This window comes from Aedes albopictus, chromosome 3 (genome assembly GCF_035046485.1).
Source record: "Aedes albopictus strain Foshan chromosome 3, AalbF5, whole genome shotgun sequence".
NCBI lineage: Eukaryota > Metazoa > Arthropoda > Insecta > Diptera > Culicidae > Aedes > Aedes albopictus.
The window spans coordinates 233,564,150-233,583,435 of record NC_085138.1 but is presented as its reverse complement, the minus strand read 5'-3'; the positions used below and the strand labels follow the sequence as shown (position 1 = coordinate 233,583,435).

The 19,286-nt window shown below is 45.3% G+C and overlaps 1 long non-coding RNA gene across 4 annotated transcripts in view; it reads left to right on the top strand.

Moving 5' to 3' along the window:
* LOC134291600 (uncharacterized) overlaps nt 1-19,286 on the top strand; it is a 427,606-nt gene that overhangs the window by 259,409 nt on the left and 148,911 nt on the right. For all 4 annotated transcript variants that reach the window (XR_009999178.1, XR_009999176.1, XR_009999177.1 and 1 more), the window contains exon 4: nt 5,323-5,382. This is a non-coding gene — a long non-coding RNA (uncharacterized LOC134291600). The remainder of the gene's footprint in view (nt 1-5,322; nt 5,383-19,286) is intronic.

The following is a 19,286-nucleotide window of genomic DNA, read 5'->3' as shown; positions in this document are numbered from 1 at the left end:
TGTTAGTAATGTTCAGTCTGTGCGGCCTCTGGCCGAAGACGGTGTAGTGTCTTAAAAAAACACTGATTAGACCGGTAGTTCTCTAAGCCTTATGGGCACGAAACATGGACAGGGAACCAACGCGCCATTGGAGTTTTCGAACAGAAGGTGCCGCGTACCATCTACGGCGGAGTGCAGATGAAAGACGGGTAATGGAGAAGGCGAATGAATCACAAGCTGCATCAGATGCTGGGAGAATCAACCATCGTCCACAGCTCGAATTGAGACGTGGGCGGGTCACGCCACCAGGATGTCGAATAGCAACCCGACTAAAATGGTTCTCGAGAGCCATCCGACCGATACAAGAAGACGTGATGCGCAGTGAGCTAGGTGGGTCGATCAAGTGGAGGACGATCTGCGGACCCTTCGCAGAGTGCAGAACTGGGCACCTGGCTCATATGCCAGAGTAACGACAAGCTAACCGGGATTCTGCAATTGATTTCTCTTGTGATTTCTTTATAAATATCTCCTGGTTTTCCAACAAGAATAACTAAAATAACTAAAACGGCCGAAACGCGATGAGCAGATAGCGTCACAATAGCCTTGTGTGCTTGATATACCTCGACTGCTGTCACAATGCTAATGTCCATATTTGTGGCGCCTTTGTTTACATGCGGCGAATGTTAGAGAAGATGGCTTTATTTATCCATTCCTCCAACAGGGATTCTTCGTGAATGTGAATCAGAGATTTCTTCCTTGGATTCTGTCAAGAATTCCTCCAGGATTTGTTGTCCTGGAGTTCCTCCGGGGCTTACTTCCGAGTTTATTATATTGATTTCTCCCGGAATGCCTTCAGGAGTTCTTACCAGGATTCCTTTAGTAGGACTACTTTTAGGTATTCCTGCCGTAATTCATTTAGCGATTTCTCCAGATTTTTTTCTGGGATTTCTCCCTGGATTCTTTCAGAGATTTCTCCCGAGAATTTTTTTTATTGATCTATTCAGAGATTCTTTTGTGGATTTTTTCGATATTTTTTCCAGGGATTCGTTGAATGATTGCCGGAGATTTTTTTCAGGTTTCTTTTAAGTTTCAAGAATCTGTCAAGCATTCCTCCAAGAATCCCTCTATAATTTTCTCCTGGAATTCCTATAGGTATTTCTTAGATGATTTTTGTTGGATTATTACCGAGATTGCGTTAGGGATTATTCAAGATTCTTCCTGGATTTCCTCCAGGGATCCTTTTCGGATTTCCTTTAGAAATTTTATTCTCGATTCCTTCCGAGATTCCTTCATTGATTCATCCCGGGGTTTCGTCATTAATTTCTCCCCGGTTTCCCGTAGAGATTCCTCCTCACGGATTATTCTCGAAATTGCGTTAGGTATTTGTTCAGGATTCTTCCTGGGATTCCTCTTGGAATTCTTCCCGGAATTTCTTCAGAAATTTTTCCCGAGATCCTATCCGGAATTGCTCCCGGAATCCCTTCTTTCTTCAGGAATTCCTTCATTGATTCTTTCCGGTATATCTTCATTGATTTCTCCCAGATTTTGTTTAGAGATTCCACCAAAAATTCCTTCAGGGATTCTTTCAAGGGTTCTTCATAGGAATCCTTCAAGGATTCCTCCAGGATTCTCTCAGAGATATTTCTCCAAGAATTCTTCCAGGATATTCAAAAGGACTCCTTTTGAAATTCTGGCCTCCGAGATTCACTTAGGAATTTCTGTTGGGATTTCTGCAGCTTTTCCCTGTGTTTTCTTCCGGAATTCTTTCCAAGAATTTTCCCGATCTTCTTGAGTAGATTCTTGTCAAATCTACATCACATTCGCTAAAAAACAGTTAAACCTTTTTGTACGCAGGTTTTTATGCGCTTTTAATGTATGCATCTTTTTTATGTCCAGCATAAAAAGAGGGAGACCTACTCAAAGCCAATATGCTTTAAAAATGTAATAATGACGGTTTGGATAAGGGAAAGCAAATGGAGGTTGCAGGGGCGTCCAAGGGGCTTCATCCGGGTACCAGGAGATGATAGGAGTATTTCAAGAGGATCCCAGAGATTTCAGGGGGGGGGGGCAGGAGGTCACAGGGGCGTCTAAAATGGTTTCAGAGTCCTCTCAGGAGGCTTCAGGGGTTTCAGGGAAGTTTCAGCGGGTCTCATGAGTATTTCAAGGGATCTTTGGGGGTTCCAGGAGAGTTTCAGAGAATTTCAGGAACATTTCAGAGAATTTCAGGGGCATTTCAGGGGATACCAGGGATCTCAGGAGGTCTTAGCAGCATTTGAGGGAGTCTCAATGGCGTCTGAGCGGAATTTTGATTTGCTTCAGAGATGGTGGGAGTTTCGCAAAATGTGAATGAGTCATAAGGTAACGGGAGAACCAGAAATATGAGAGTCGAGGGACATTACTTTACGGAGCAGGTTTCAGAAGCGTTTACGGAGGGTTTTGAAGGCATTTTGGAGTTCAAAGGGGGGGGGACATGTTGCTTTTAACGAAAATTCGCATTTTCGTATTTGTTCTTTACTGGGCAATCGAAATTTTCATATTCTTGGTTAATAGTTTGGCCACAAGTGCACAGGGTCATATCTGGAGCAACATTTGAAAAGGGCATACAAGCATTGGTAAACAATGACTTCACACGTCGCTCCTGAGCCCCCCTCAGCTTATTCACAAAAACTAAGACCGTTATCAGATAGAGCAAACATCGATCTTTCGGATAACGGTGTTCATTTGCGTGGGCGGGCTGCTGTTATGCCCTACGGAGTGTTTTAGAAAAAAGACACAAGACCTCTTGGGCCCTTTTCAAATGTTGCTCCAGAAATATTTGACAAGGAATTAACTTTAAAAAAAAAAGAAAAACTAAAGATTCAACATCTGTTTGACACTAATAAAAATTCGATTGAGTCAAACAAGATGTTTGAGCATTTGGATCTTTTTAGAAAAACACTTGACCCTTTGTTTTGATTATCTTCTGAGGCGTATTTGCATTTTGGAAAAATCATCTAGAAATTGATGTTTTGGTAACCTTTCTTTGATGTCTTTGATTCGTTTGTATCACATCGCCAAATTTACATGTTCAAATTTTTTCCTCAACCATTTTATCACCGTAATAAAGTGGAATTGAATACTCTTTTAAGTAAGAAAGTAAGAAAGTTTAAAAATCAAAAAGTTTAAAAAAGCAGGGATGATTTAAAAAAATTGATAAATTAAAAACCAAATCACAAAATCGCGAATAAAACAGAGCCGTTGTCCAAAACACGGTAAAATCGATTTTATATATCTAATATGATTTCAAATCAAAATAAAAAAAAAAATATTTTGGAGGGATATGGAAGTTTCAGGAACTGCGGGTTTCAGAGGCGTTACTGAGATATTTTCAGGAGTTACGGAGGGATTCATTTGTGCCGCATGGGATCCGAGAGGGAATTATAGGAATTTCGGAGGCATTTCAGGAAGCTTCATAGAATTTTTGGAAGGTTTCAGAGGTGTAACGGGTACGTTTTAAGGGGTTTCGGAGGGTGAGACATGGTGTCCGTGGGGAAGTTTGAGGGAGAGTTTTTCAGGCATTTCAGGAAGTTTTTGAGGATTTTCAGACACCCCTCCACAACAAAAACCCTTTAAACCTCTTGCAACATCCCTGAAACCTTCATAATCCCATTGACATCTTTGTAATCAATTTGGAATGCGTCTGAAACCCCTTGAAACGCCTTTAAAAGGCTCCAGAAATCCCTTGAAACTAACCTGAAACGCCACTAAAACGCTATCAAACGCTCCCAAAACATAAGGAACGCCTTTAAAGCTCTTAGAAAAGTCACTGATACCTCTTCAATACCATCGTTGGAGGTGATAATGGGTAAAAAAGGATACTCATAGATTGTTTGTAATTTTTACGAAAAAAAAACTCGCACACTTAATTTGGAATATGTACCGTGTTCGGTAATTTTTTGACGAAAATAGAAAAGAAAGTGACACTGACACGTTTAATGCTCCCAGTGAGCTATTTGCTCTTTGAAGGAAGCACGACACTAGACAACGGACTAGCATGCAACGCCCAGTGGCACAGCCGAAAACTTTTTCCTGACAGCTGCGGCGGGAATCGAACCCGCGCTCCTCAGCGACTAAAGGCTTGGTCACCTTAGCCGCACGACCACGAAGCCACACGAATTTACACAGCTATACAGCTATACTGCATTGTTTACCTTTTACACACGATTTTGACAGTTAGTGTACTGAGCCTCAATAAAATCGATTACCGAAGCTACCGAAATAGTTGTGCTGTTCTATTTTCGTCAAAAAAAAAGTGCTGAACAGGCAATTCAGGATTGAGTGTGCGCCTCTATGGAGGTACGGTAAACACGGTACCACTCGAACGTCAAGTGAGTGGATAAATGCACTAGATAACAAGCATTTTTTTTGATTGAGTGCACTCAGTTTTTCGCTTGACCCAATCTCACCCCCCAGACCCATTATCAACGGTACTATTGGAACGCCCCTGAAATCCATGTAATCCAGTTTAAACACCAGTGAAACCTGTTGGAACGCCCTCAAAAGGCTTGAAACTCCCTAAAACAATCTCCTGAAATGCCCCTGAAACCTTCCTTTTTAGGCCCTTTGAAACGTCCTTTTTTGGGCTCTGTGGGAACTTCTGGAAACAACCCCCGTGACCCCATCTCAAATGCCCTGGAATTCCTGGAGACTCATGGATTCCTCTCAGATACATGATACATCGATGAAATTACTAGTGACATTTCCAATACGCTTACAGGATTTGATGGAGAATCTGCAGTTTAGTTTTGATAACAAGATTGTTTACACTAAGGTTTTTTTTTTACACGGGTAGTTTTTCTGCTTTAACTCGGATAATTTTGAACCTACCTATCTGATTTTCCGTACACAGGTAGTACTAACCGTGTCTACCTGTGTACAAATTTTCATGTGAATTGGCCCAAAATTGACCGAGTTAAAGCAGAAAAACTACCCGTGTAAAAAAATACCTTAGTGAGGAAATTTTGAAATAGTCCCCCGTGATAAAAAAAATCCATTTTGTTCAATTTATGCATCCAAATCATCGTTCAAGGTAACAAATTCTCGAAAACAGGTGGACGCCAATGACGTCTTACAAAAGTGAAGAATTCCTCGATGGTCAACTACGCCTCACACAATTCCCCGATTCGTTTTGTTTTCCAAAACAACAATGCATTATTTATAAAATTTAGGTTTGGCACACAAAAGCAACGAACACCAACCGCCGAAAATTGACCTAGATTCTATGTTTTCAAACTATACCCAGCTCTACCGTTTCTACCCGACCACTTCTCACCAATCTTCTCGGTTTCTGTTTTTCCTTTGCAGGTACTCCAGCGGCGGTTTAAAGAGACAGCCAGACAAAATGCTGCCGAATTTCTTGATAAGGTATTTACATTTCATACGTTCTACCACTAGTGCTAACCTGTGTTGTTCCCCGAGTTCTTTTTTTAACAACGAAATATCCCCAGGTGAGGGTCACTCCTAATACGGTATTCAAATCTAACCATGGATAGTCGTAGAAAACTCCACGCGACATTGTCAACGAAGACGCAAAAATCTTTGCAAATGCACCGCCACCGGCCATGTTTCATTTCCCTCAACTCCTCGTATCGTTCTTCAACTATGGTAAACCATTCACCGAACGCGTGAAGTTGTCCCTGAAAATTGTAAATTCCTAGTCACTCGCCCCGTGACAAGAGTGAGAAGAACAGCGACGACGACGACGATCTAAGCGCGCAAAATCTAAGCTCCGATGGTCGGATTTGAATTTTAATGTCCCCGCCGCTAGAATCGTACGATGCTTGGCGGGGCCTTGGAATTGATTCTGCTGTTGATGGGGCCTTCGCTGGGCTCGGTGTGTAGAGGGGACCAATTGTTGATTTGCAGCTCTGGAATATTATTGTGGTATTAGACTGTAGCGGTGTAGGTACGTAATGCCAGGTGAATACGTGCCGATTCAGGAGATGCGCAAAATTGAAAAAAATACGCGGAAATTACACAGAAAAAAATGGAGAAAGAATTTGATGTCTCAAAAACTTCTAGAACTAGGTTTGAAACTAAACACATGCAACAAACGAAAGAGCTGAGTAATCTAGATGAAGCAAAAACTATATGTTTCCGATACGATTTGAACCTACAACTAGCTATGTGAACAATTTGACGCGCTTATTCACTAAACCACATGACACGATATTAATTCCGCTGCCGTTAAACCATTCAATTTGATTTTTTACTGTGTGCCTTTGCTCGTTTTGTAGTCATCATCGTTTCGATCAGTGATCCCTTGACATGTGAGATTGACAAAGAAATGGAAGCAACGCCATCCAAGGATACTCGGCTTGGGGTAAACGTTTCTAAACAACGCAGTGCAACTTGCATATTTTTTTCCAGATTCCTGAATTATGGAAAAGGTTCAATGTATTCCGAAGGCCATTGGAGCTGCAAATGCTTTCCGTTCAATGATCGACGCTGGACGTGTGAAGTTTTAGTAGGTGTTGTTGTTGCGATGAACTACTTCCTGTCGTAGATTGTATTGCTTGATGAGAGAATTTTTCAATATCTTTCTTTCCAATACTGTGCTCTACTTTACTCTACTCTACTTTACTCTACTCTACTCTACTCTACTCTACTCTACTCTACTCTACTCTACTCTACTCTACTCTACTCTACTCTACTCTACTCTACTCTACTCTACTCTACTCTACTCTACTCTACTCTACTCTACTCTACTCTACTCTACTCTACTCTACTCTACTCTACTCTACTCTACTCTAATCTAATTTACTTTACTACTTACACAGTTTTCAATAGCTCAGTGCGGTTGGTACAGATTCCTTCCGCTACTTCGGTAACTGTTTGGTTTTTTCAGATCCTGAGTATCAACCGGTGCAGACAGGTCACCAACTTTTCTGCGCCTACCTTGATGTGTTCAGCGTGCAACAACACACTTAAATTAAGTTTAGGCTTTAATGACAAACGTCTTGAAACTTCAAACGCACAAATTTCAAGAAGCAAGCTTCACACAACAGTACATTTTATTATTATGTTCTTGCTTACTTGTAAGAAGCTTAAAATGAGAAGATCAGGTGCGCTGGTTTTGTTTACGAAGAGATTTGTGCCCTCGAAATCGTGATTAGGTGCCAAAATCGGCCATTGTGGCGGCCATTTTGGGATTCTAACAAGTCAGTCCTTAATGAAGACATCTAGTTCGCGAGAACAGGTCTTGTTCATGGGCATTTGAGATAGGGCTAAGGGAGTTTCCGGAAAGATTTCAGAGAGCCCAAAATAGGGGGTTCCAAGTATAGGAGGTTGTTTCAAGGGCCTTTTAAGGGCATTTTGCCAGCTTTTGTTGACGTTTTGAATGGATTACGGAGATTCAGAGACGTTTGAAGGAGCTTCAAGAGCAATTCAGGGGATCTCAGGAGCTTTTAAAGGGCATTACAAGGGGTTCGAGGGCCGTTTCAAGGCATTTCAGAGTCATTTCGTTTCGTTGCGTTGCGTAGTAACGGAGTAATTCGTAGATTGCATACTGAAAGTTTTCATGTTAAAACTTTAATACTCCTATTCTAATTGCTTATGGAATGCTATTTGGGAAGGAACAGCTATCCAATCAGAGGTTGAAGTGAAAAAGACACGAAAACTTCCATTGCCGGCCACGCCCAAGAGCCCACGTTTCAAGACATTTCAGAGAGTTTCAGAGGGTTTCAGGAAAATTTTAATGGAGTTCCTTAAGTTTTAAGGACGTTTCATACTATTTCAGGGGCGTTTCAAGGAGTTTTGAGGTGAATTTTAGGGGGTTTCTGGAGCCTGTTGAGGGCGTCCAAAGGCGTTTCAGAGGCATTTCAAATTGATTATGATTATTTCAAGGGTGTTTCAATGGAATTACGACGGCGGTTTCAGGGGAGTTTTGAGGCATTTCAGGTCAGGGCCGTATCAGGGTGTTTCAAGAACACCCTTAAATCAAAGTGTATTTCAGGGGCGTTCTAAGAGATATTGTGATGAGGTCTCTGAAAATCCTCTAAAACTTCTTCAAATGCCTCCGACATTCCGAAACCACCAAAAACGCCTACACCGTAAGGCCTCTGAAACTTGCTGAAAATGCTCTGAAACTCCCTGAAATGACTCCAAATCCCTCTAAACTCCCCTCGACCCCATGTAACGCACCCGAGACCTTCTGAAACCACTGAAAACCACTGCCTAACGCCTTCGAAACCCGTCGAAAAATCTTTCCTTCTGAAATGCCTCTGAAATCCCAATAAGACCCCCTCGAACCGCATGTAACGTACCTCCTCCTCTCCTCTTCTTGGCGTAACGTCCTCACTGGGACAAAGCCTGCTTCTCAGCTTATATGTTCTATGAGCACTTCCACAGTTTTTAACTGAGAGCTTCCTTTGCCAATGACCATTTTGCATGTGTATATCGTGTGGCAGGCACGAAGATACTCTATGCCCAAGGAAGTCAAGGAAATTTCCTTTTACGAAAAGATCCTGGACCGACCGGGAATCGAACCCGTCACCCTCAGCATGGTCATGCTGAATACCCGTGCGTTTACCGCCTCGGCTATATGGGCCCCGTAACGTACCTGATATCCTCCTAAACCCACAAAACGCCTATGAATCCCGCAAACTCCCCCTAAAACTCCTTTGGACCCCTTGTAATGCACCTGAGAACCTCCGATACCCCGAAAATGCCTTCATAATGCGTCTGAATCCCACTGAAAATGCTCTGAAATTTCCTGAATTATTTTAAAGATCCCTCTTAAACACCCTCGGACCTCATGTAGCGCACCTGAGACGCTCCGAAACCCACGAAAACCCTTCCGTAACGCTTCCGTAACACCTTTGAATCCCGTCTAAAATGTCCTAAAACTTCTTGAAATGTCTCCAAAATCCCCGTACAACTCCCATGTAACTTTAAAACGCCTCCATAAGCCTCTGAATCTCACCGAAAATGCTCTGAAACTTGCTGAAATGCCTTTGGAATCCCCATAAATCCCCCGCGGACACTATGTAGCCTGAGGTTCTCCGAAACCTCCGAAAACGCCTCTGGAACCAGCCTTAAAATGATCTAAGGCTTCTTGAAATGCCTCCGAAACCTCCTTAAGACCCACTTGGACCTTATTGACCGCACGTGAGACCTTCGAAAACTCCTGAAAACGTATTTGTAACGCCTCCAAAACCCAAACAATGTTGAAGACCGACGGTTTTGGGCGCAGCTTGGCCATCATTAGGTAGTGGTCGGAGTGGATGTTGACGCCGCGATAGGTTCTTCTTCTTCTTGGCGTAACGTCCTCATTGGGACAAAGCCTGCTTCTCAGCTTAGTGTTCTATGAGCACTTCCACAGTTATTAACTGAGAGCTTCCTCTGCCAATGACCATTTTGCATGCGTATATCGTGTGGCAGGCACGAAGATACTCTATGCCCAAGGAAGTCAAGGAAATTTCCTTTACGAAAAGATCCTGGACCGACCGGGAATCGAACCCGTCACCCTCAGCATGGTCATGCTGAATACCCGTGCGTTTACCGCCTCGGCTATATGGGCCGCGATAGGTCTAGGGGTCGATAATATCGGAGAAGTGCCGTCCATCTGAACATGGTCGGTCGATTTGCGATTTCGTCCGTTGTGGTGATCTCCAAGTAGGCGGAGTTGGAAGTAGATGTTATAACTTCGTCATCTTCTTCGACGGGGTCTCCAGTTAGTCTAGTGGTTAAGGCTACATAAATACATACATACATTTATTTGTTCAACATCATACAGACAAGACATAATCAACAATAGTACGCCACAATACTCGGTTTGAGGTTGCCGCTCTCCATCCTCGGTCGCGCCCAATGCTCGCCAGGTCACGTTCCACCTGGTCCGCCCATCGTGCTCTCTGCGCTCCACGCCTTCTTGTGCCAACCGGATCAGTTGCAAACACCAGCTTTGCAGGGTTGTTGACCGGCATTCTTGCAACATGCCCTGCCCACCGTATCCTTCCGACTTTGGCCACCTTCTGGATGCTAGGTTCGCCGTAAAGTGCAGCGAGCTCGTGGTTCATCCTTCTCCGCCACACACCGTTCTCCTGCACACCACCGAAGATCGTTCTTAGCACGCGTCGCTCGAAAACTCCGAGTGCTTGTAGGTCCTCCTCGAGCATGGTCCATGTCTCGTGCCCGTAGAGGATCACCGGTCTTATTAGCGTTGGTGCATTTGGTGCGTGGAATCTTTTTCGACCGCACTTTCTTCTGGAGCCTGTAGTAGGCCCGACTTCCGCTGATGATGCGCCTCCGAATTTCACGGCTCACGTTGTTGTCAGTCGTCAGTAAGGATTCGATATAGACGAATTCCTCAACCACCTCGAAAGTATTCCCGTCTATCGTAACATTACTACCCAGACGGATCCGGTCGTGTTCGGTTCCGCCTACCAGCATGTACTTTGTTTTTGAGGCATTCACAACCAGTCCGACCTTTGCTGCTTCGCGTTTCAGGTGGGTGTACAGCTCTGCCAACGTTCCAAATGTTCTGGCAATAATGTCCATGTCGTCCGCAAAGCACACAAATTGTCCGGATTTTGTGAAAATCGTTCCCCGGCTGTTGAGCCCGGCTCGTCGCATCACACCTTCCAGAGCGATGTTGAAGAGTAGGCATGAGAGTCCGTCACCTTGTCGCAGTCCCCGGCGAGATTTGAATGAACTGGATAGTTCACCCGAAACCCTTACGCAGTTTTGCACACCGTCCATCGTTGCTTTAATCAGTCTAGTCAGCTTCCCAGGAAAGCCGTTTTCGTCCATGATTCTCCATAGCTCTGCGCATTCGATACTGTCGTATGCCGCATTGAAGTCGATGAACAGGTGATGCGTTGGGAGCTGGTATTCACGGCATTCCTGGAGGATTTGCCGTACGGTAAAGATCTGGTCCGTTGTCGACCGGCCGTCGATGAAGCCGGCTTGATAACTTCCCACGAACTCGTTTGTTTTAAGTGACAGACGACGGAAGATGATCTGGGATAGCACTTTGTAGGCAGCATTCAAAATAGTGATCGCCCTAAAGTTCTCACATTCCAAATGGTCGCCTTTCTTGTGAATGGGACAGATTACCCCTTCTTTCCACTCCTCTGGTAGCTGTTCGGTTTCCCAGATCCTGACTATCAGCCGATGCAGATAGGTGGCCAACTTTTCTGGGCCTATCTTGATGAGTTCAGCTGCGATACCATCCTTACCAGCTGCTTTGTTGGTTTTGAGCTGGTGAATGGCATCCTTAACTTCCCTCAGCGTGGGAATTGGTTCATTTCCGTCCTCCGCTGCACTGGCGTCGTCGTTTCCTCCGTTGCCGTGGGCTCCCGTGCCTACGTTCTCCACGCCGTTCAGGTGCTGATCGAAGTGCTGCTTCCACCTTTCGATCACCTCACGTCCGTCCGTCAAGAGGCCTCCATCTTTATCCCTGCATATTTCGGCTCGCGGCACGAAGCCGTTGCGGGATGCGTTGAGCTTCTGATAGAACTTCCGTGTTTCTTGGGAACGGCACAGCAGTTCCATTTCTTCACACTCCGCTTCTTCCAGGCGGCGCTTTTTCTCCCGAAAGAGGTGGGTCTGCTATTTCCGCTTCTGTTTATAACGTTCCACGTTCTGTCGAGTCCCTTGTTGCAGCATTTCCGCCCTCGCTGCATTATTCTCCTCCAAAACCGTTCTGCACTCTTGGTCGAACCATTCGTTCCGTCGAATCCTGTACCACGTACCCGATGGTGCTCCGGCTGCGTCGTTGATGGCTGCTTTCACTGTACTCCAGCAGTCCTCTAGAGGGGCCTCATCGAGCTCGCCCTCGTCTGGCAACGTGGCCTCGAGATTCTGCGCGTATGCTGAGGCGACATCCGGTTGCTTCAGTCGCTTTAGGTTGTACCGTGGCGGTCGTCGGTACCGTACATTGTTGATGACGGATTGTTTTGGGCGTAGTTTGACCATCACCAGATAGTGGTCGGAGTCGATGTTGGCGCCACGATAGGTCCTGACGTCGATAATGTCGGAGAAGTGCCGTCCGTCAATCAGAACGAGGTCGATTTGAGATTCCGTCTGCTGTGGTGATCTCCAGGTGTAACGATAAGGGAGGCTGTGTTGGAAAAAGGTGCTACGTATGGCCATATTTTTGGAGGCGGCGAAATCAATGAGTCGTAGGCCGTTTTCGTTCGTCTGCTGGTGGGCGCTGAACTTACCAATCGTCGGTCTGAATTCCTCCTCCTGGCCTACTTACCTGAGCGTACAAATCACCTATGATGATCTTGACGTCGTGGCTTGGGCAGCGATCGTACTCGCGTTCGAGCTGCGCGTAAAATGCGTCCTTGTCATCATCAGTACTTTCAGAGTGTGGGCTGTGCACGTTTATTATGCTGAAGTTGAAGAATCGGCCCTTGATCCTCAACCTGCACATTCTTTCGTCGATCGGCCACCAACCGATCACGCGCCTCTGCACCCATCACGATGAAAGCTGTTCCCAGCTCGCGTGTGTTGCCGCAGCTCTGGTAGATGGTATGATTACCTCTAAACGTTCGCACCATGGATCCTGTCCAACACACCTCCTGCAGCGCTACGATGCCGAACCCGCGGTCCTTCAGTAAATCGACGAGTATCCGGGTGCTTCCAATGAAGTTGAGAGATCGGCAGTTCCACGTACCGAGTTTCCAATCGCAAGTCCTTTTTGTTCGCTGGGATCATTGGCGTTGGTCTCGGTTCGTATTATTCTGTTGCTGATTTTCCGTTACAATGGTTTTTTACGGCTGGATCGTAGGGCCTGACACCAACCCCCTACTTTCCGGAGGACCATAGTGCACAGTTGAGCTTAGAGTCCTTCCCTGGCACTCAGACGTAGATCAGCCGCCCCTAACATGGGGATCAGACGCTGTTGTGAGCCGCTCCTCCTGGAGAACAGACGCTCAGGTTTACCGAAGCAAACCCCCCCTTCCCTGTCAGCCTACGACCAAAGTTCCCACCGGGGTTGGTTACCCGATCTTCCCTAAGGTTGCTCATAGTTTCCGGCCGGTACCGCGTGGAGGTAGGGATAGGAGTTGCTGGGCAGAGGCTAGTGGATCACAATGGGATCTGAATTGCGCAGCATACCCAGCCTTTACCGTGCCAGTGGTTAAGGGTATGGATCGCCAATCCGGAGACGGCGGGTTCGATTTCCGTTCCTGTCGGGAAAATTTTCCCGTGAGTATGCGGATGCTCCCGATGAAGTTGAGACATCACTACTAGTTCAAAGTACCGAGTTCCCAATCGCAAATCCTATTTGTTTGCAGAAGTCTTTGCCAGTGTTCTTGATTCGTATTACTCTATTTTTGATTTTCCGTTGCAAATGTTTTGTAATGGCTAGCTTCCAGGATTTCGAATGAGTGTACCCTATTGGGCGAAATTAAAAGGTACAAAACTGATTGCACTCATTCGAAGAGGATATTCTGCTTAGAGGGTTCGAAAAGTCGGTACAAGACAGCTTGCAGGGCCTGGCAGCATATACTTACCGCACAGTTGAGCTTAGAGTTCTTCACTATCGCCCAGACGTCGATCAGTCACCCCTTACATGGGAAGCTGCCGCTGTTGTGAGCTGAGCCGCACCTAAACTGGAGAGCAGACGCTCAGGCCTGTAGTAGCAATACCCCCTTCTTCCCTGTCAACCAACGACCAAAGTACCCGATCTTCCCTAAGGTTGCTCGCAATCTTTCCGGTATCACTAGACTACTTACTTTCAGTCCTAGGCACCCACGGTGGTGCAGAGGGCCGAATTGAAAGATTCCTATCCTGGGGAATTGCCAGCCATCGCTTTGACTAAAGTGTCTCGAGTATACCAAAATGGCGAATCCTTGTCGTTTTGACAGGTCTCCTGCTCGATTGGAACTATGGGGAAGACAGAAAATCGACTGTTCCAATTTTGACGTTTCTCCTCTTTGTTTTATCCAGGCTCGTTAGCTTTGACCTGTGGCTAAGTCAATTTTCTATCGACTTGCTTGATTTCGTCATTGAGGCTGCGCCGCCATGGGCCTCTGGGTCTGCCTCTGCTGCGATGTCCTGCTGGGTTCCAGTCTAACGCTTGTTTGCAGATTTCGTTTCCGCCCCTGCGTAGAGTGTGGACGACCCACATCCACTTTCGCTCCCGAATTTCTATCGTTATCGGTTTTTTTATAACACCGACGATGGAGCTCCACGTAGGAGATCCAATTATGAGGCCACAATGCACGAATTGTATACCGCAAGCATTGATATTGATGAAGACCTGCAGCCGTTGCGTGCTCTCCACTGATACACACCAGGTTTCACTGGCGTGTAGCAGCACAGATTTAACGTTCGAGTTAAAAATCCGGATTTTGGTGCGTCGACGACTGATCTGGTTGTTTTTCCATACATTTCTCAAACTCGCAAAAGCAGCCCTCGCCTTCTTGATCCGTGCACCTATGTCGATCTTGGTGCCGCCATTTGACTACCAGATATTGGAAGCTTTCAACATTCTCCACGGATTGCCCAGCTACCGTAAAGCTGGAAGGGTTGACCGTGTTTACATCCAACGATTTGGTCTTGTTGACGTTGATGGTAAGACCTGCTGCTGAGGAGCTTGCTCTGTATATCAGAGCGCCGTTGAGCTAAGAGAGCAACGTCATCAGTCAGTTCGAAGTCATTCGGGTGCTCCATGGTAATGGGTTGCCACAGCAATCCACGATTTGGTTCACGGTCAATCGCACAAATCAGGAGCTTGTCGATTACGATGAGGAACAGTAGCGGTGATAGTATACATCCTTGCCTCACTCCAGGAACGACCCGGAAGGGATCGGACCTAGGATCGGACTAAACACCGTTCTGCAGCACTCTGCACGAAAATGCCCTGCACAGTGCTTCAATGAGGCCGATGATTTTCTCAGGGATACCCTTGCACCTGAGGGCTTCCCACATGTTTCCGTGATTGAGACGGTCGAAAGCTTTTTCGTAATCAATGAACACCAGGTAGAGAGACCTTTGGAATTCATTGATTTGCTCCAGAATGATACGGAGCGTGACAATATGGTTCACACAGGATCGTCCGGCACGGAATCCTGCTTGCTGCCGTCGGAGAGTTGCGTCAATCTTCTCCTGTATCCGGTAAAGGATCACTTTGCAGAGGACTTTGAGAACGATACACAGTAACATGATGCCCCGCCAATTATCGCATACAGTCAGGTCTCCCTTTTTGGGTACCTTTATTAAGACAACTTGCATCCAGGTGGCCGGAAATCAACTGGTCAGCCGGGTCGGTCAGTAACTGTCCAGATGTGTTTTTCACGGGCATCGTAGCAGTCTTCTTGGTCTCACTAAGGCGACGTGAGACATTGTAGAGGAGACGGATGTCGCCTGTGTTTGCGGCTTTCTCGCCTTCGTCGGCTATGGAGTCCGTCCACGCTCTTTTGTCCCGTCTACATGAGCGTTTCACGTCCTTCTCGAAAGTCAAATAGCGCTGACGGGCTACGGCTTTGGCTCCTCGTGTTCTCGCTCGCTCTATCGCGGCGTTGGCGTTCCTTCGCTCGTATATCTTCCTCCAGGTATCATCTGTGTGTCCACTGCTTTCTTCGGGTGCGTAGCTCACCCAAATTTTTCTCGCCGGTGGCGATGAAGGCGTTGCTGGTATCACTAGAGGATAGGGATAGAACTTGCTGAAATGAGGCCTTGTTCTAAAGGGAGTCTGTATTGCGCGTTACCTGTTATCGTTCATGCCCTGGTGATATCTGCTATGTGCCTGCTCCTTCGAATTTGGCATACAGAGAATGGTAGAGATTCATTCAGTCGTCCCTAGCTGCATCGCCTGTTGATTGGGAATCGAAACAATTTGCTTGACTGGTGGAGAAGCACACTTGCATCAGATTGTGCACGGTAGTGAGAGAGAAAAATGCCATAATTGAATAAGTGTTTCCCATGCTTGGCTTGGTTGAAAGAAATCCACTTCAATTGTGCCCTCTGTTTCCGTTACCTACTGGGATCTTCGCTTTTGTGTGTCAAACTTCCTTCGTGGTGCTCAGAAGATGAGGTAGTCAAAGTAGTGATTTTACTTCATTTGGGAAACTCACCAATTTATAGAACCGGAAACAGGACACAATCTTATCGTTTCAGGATAAGCTACCCCACGTCTTACATTTCCAACTAACTGGAGACCTGGTCTCACCTATATAACTTTGATTTATGCAGTCTCGCCATGAACCATTTCAAATCAAAAACTGCATCACGTTTAGCTGTCGCACCCAATTCAATCGAGAGCTACCGACGTTATAGGCAATTTGCCAGCGTAGTTCGTCAACCCCCGAACCACCATCATTGCACACCAGGTTGTGTATATCTACCCAGAGCAATTCCCAAACAACAACTGCGTCCGTCGTGCGCATACTCAGCCTAACCAGTCAGTGTGTGCAGCATGAACATGAACGTGAATGAATGATGCAGTTATGCAACCCTCTGCTGACTGGCTGGCTGGCTGCAATCGCTCAAGCCACATAATTATGTAGAACGCACACGTATTTACGTTCGTTAATATCTCGGTACATGCTGCGGGGGATTGGCTGGCCGTCAATCGAACGGTGTTGACGACGATGACGACAACAAGGGACAACGACGACGACGACGTCGCCGGGGGAGCATCTAGGACTGTGTTAAAACCGTTTTTGATGTACTCATATTTTACCCAATCCTACGTATAGAAAGCTGCACTTCTCAGAATTAGTTCGTTATTCGTCCTTTTGTTGCAGAACATGTACTCAACTGCAATTATTCATTGGGCAAGAAAGGGTTAGTTGCTATATCTAATCATGCTTGGCATACCTACGAGAGAAGTTTGGATTAGGTTGCTCAGTATCAGCAGCCACGAGTTAGTGAGCCTGAACCGAACGGATCAAGTCCTGAACTTGGCGTCACAACTACACATAAAACTACCGTCGCCAACCACCTCCGCCACAAACCAAAAACCCCTAACAAATCCGTCTGAAGCATCAGCAGTCAGCACTCAGCACAGCATCAGGGACCAAATCGTGCGCTCTGGTCAGCCAACGCAACAGCAACAGCAGCTGTCGAAACAGGCAGTTTCATTTCGTTGCACAACCGGCGGCGACCGTCGTCGTCGTCGTCATCATCATCGCCGTAGTTTGCGGCCAAAAAATGGCTCCGTGGCCCTCAACTCTCGCGGGGTTATTGCCCTGGTTTAGTGTACTTGAGATTCGAAAGAGAGAAAAGGCCTGCGCTTTCGGTGGTGATCGGTCGAACTTTTGGGGATGCTGGGCTGGCTGGCTTGGGTCCGGTTTGAGCGGCGACGTCGCCGTTGGACTGCTGGCTGAATTGATGTATAGTTACTGCGAAGCGGCTGCGGTGGTTTAACTTCACTTGGGTTGGAGGCTGCCAAAAATGACTTCGCTCTCTGTTGGTTGGGGTCGCCGAAAGGGTAATGGGGATAGGTGTGGATTGGATAGATCTCATACTGTCTACGCGCGTAAGTATGTGCTGCGGCAACATACAAGGTCAGATAGCTGCATGATGTGAACTTTCATTTTTGGTTACTTCGGCGACCTTTTCATTGGATAGTTATGGCAAAGCTGAACGCGGTTGTATAACAGGATGATTAGGATCAATAGCACGATAGGTTACGAGAAGATTGATAGATGGGTTGCGATTACTAAATGATGTTGCATGGGGTTAGGGTTATAGTTTATGCAGAAAGCTGGGAATCCACCTCTTTTTCGGAGTCTCAAATATTAGAAATTTGTATGAAATCACTCCTTGGAACCACAAAAGATCCTTGCCACTTCCATTTAGGTAGGTAAATTCTATTCAAATGTGTACCTCCTTTAACCCAAGTTAAATGTTGGGGTCAATACGATCCAGACACGCTAAACGTTCAGTACGCCAGCGTGGTGCGAAAAACCGAACATCTTAGGAGGGATTAATAACATTACCTAGAATTTGCACTGTATTCAGAACAGTTGGGAGACTAAATTGTGGTTTAAGGATGATCTACGGGAAAGAGGTAGACGGGGAGTTGAAATAAGTTTAAGACAAATTTAAGTTGATGTGAGAAATACTCTAAAGGTATCCAAGAACTCCAATGAGTAAAGGTCATTGGATCTACAACCATAACCATATCCCTTTACCATAGATAGACTGAAGTTGTACTTCCTGCATCTCATGGTAGACTGGATTTGGGCCAAATTGATTAAAATCAATCTTTGTCTTATTTGATCTTCAATGGACTAGAGTTCATCCAAATAACCTGAGATTACTTCATCTCCTATACAGAAATGGACAGGCACTGAAGCTCCCTACGTTTCTCGCAAGAAATCAGGCTGAAGTTTCTTGAGCTTCTTATAATTCCTTCATACGGGATAGAATCTTTCATCCTCACTCTAGGATATATTACTTGTTTTACGCATTGTTCACCTCCAAATAGACTAGGATAATTATATCTCTTATATTTGGATGCGAAAGAAACGAACTAGAACTTTCGAGGCATTTATCTAGACACCTACGTTTCTGAACAAGTTTCTTTCAACTTTCTTTTCATCCGTAATATGTCCTTGAGTACTTGGACTAATTTAGTTTCACTGAACCAGTGTTCAAAACTTCTCACACTGTATCATATTTCATTCACCGCGTTCATGGAAATTTAGTAAATTTTTAGTATAAACCATCATAAAGTTTGTCACTTTACATTAAGGCTTCTTACGGCATCATCAGCATCGGCAACCATGTTGGATATACGGCTCGAAATTTCAAAGTGATGATTTTTTGCAACCAAAGCGAATATTCGTATGAAAAAGTATCACTCTATAAGCTCACTCGCAGTGATTACGATGATACTTTTTCTGCTGTGTTGCTGCAGAATTGATAGTTTTTTATCACTTCAAAAACGCGAGGCAAACAATCATTGAAAAGCAAAAAGTCAATGATTCGTTTGAAAGCTTCGTGATGCAGTATGACACCTTAAGTAAAACGTCCATATAAAATTTCCACAAACTTGTGAACTTTCTGAACTGGACTTTTCAACTATTTCGACTACTAAGTACTATTTTTTTCCAAGTTTTCTACTCCATCAATGAAATTATTTTTAGTTTGGTAACTTTGTTAAAAAAATATAAGGCTTCTTGCTTATTTACATGTTTTTTTATTATTTTGGTTGATAAATAGGAAGATCAAATGGTCGGCATTCAGTCAGAGTGGACTACGCGATTTTTCGGGCAGGTAAAGATAAGCTTAGGAATTAGTTAAACCTGAACTTTTCGACGTTATTTTGATGCAGATGTGCCATTACATTAAGGAATAATAGT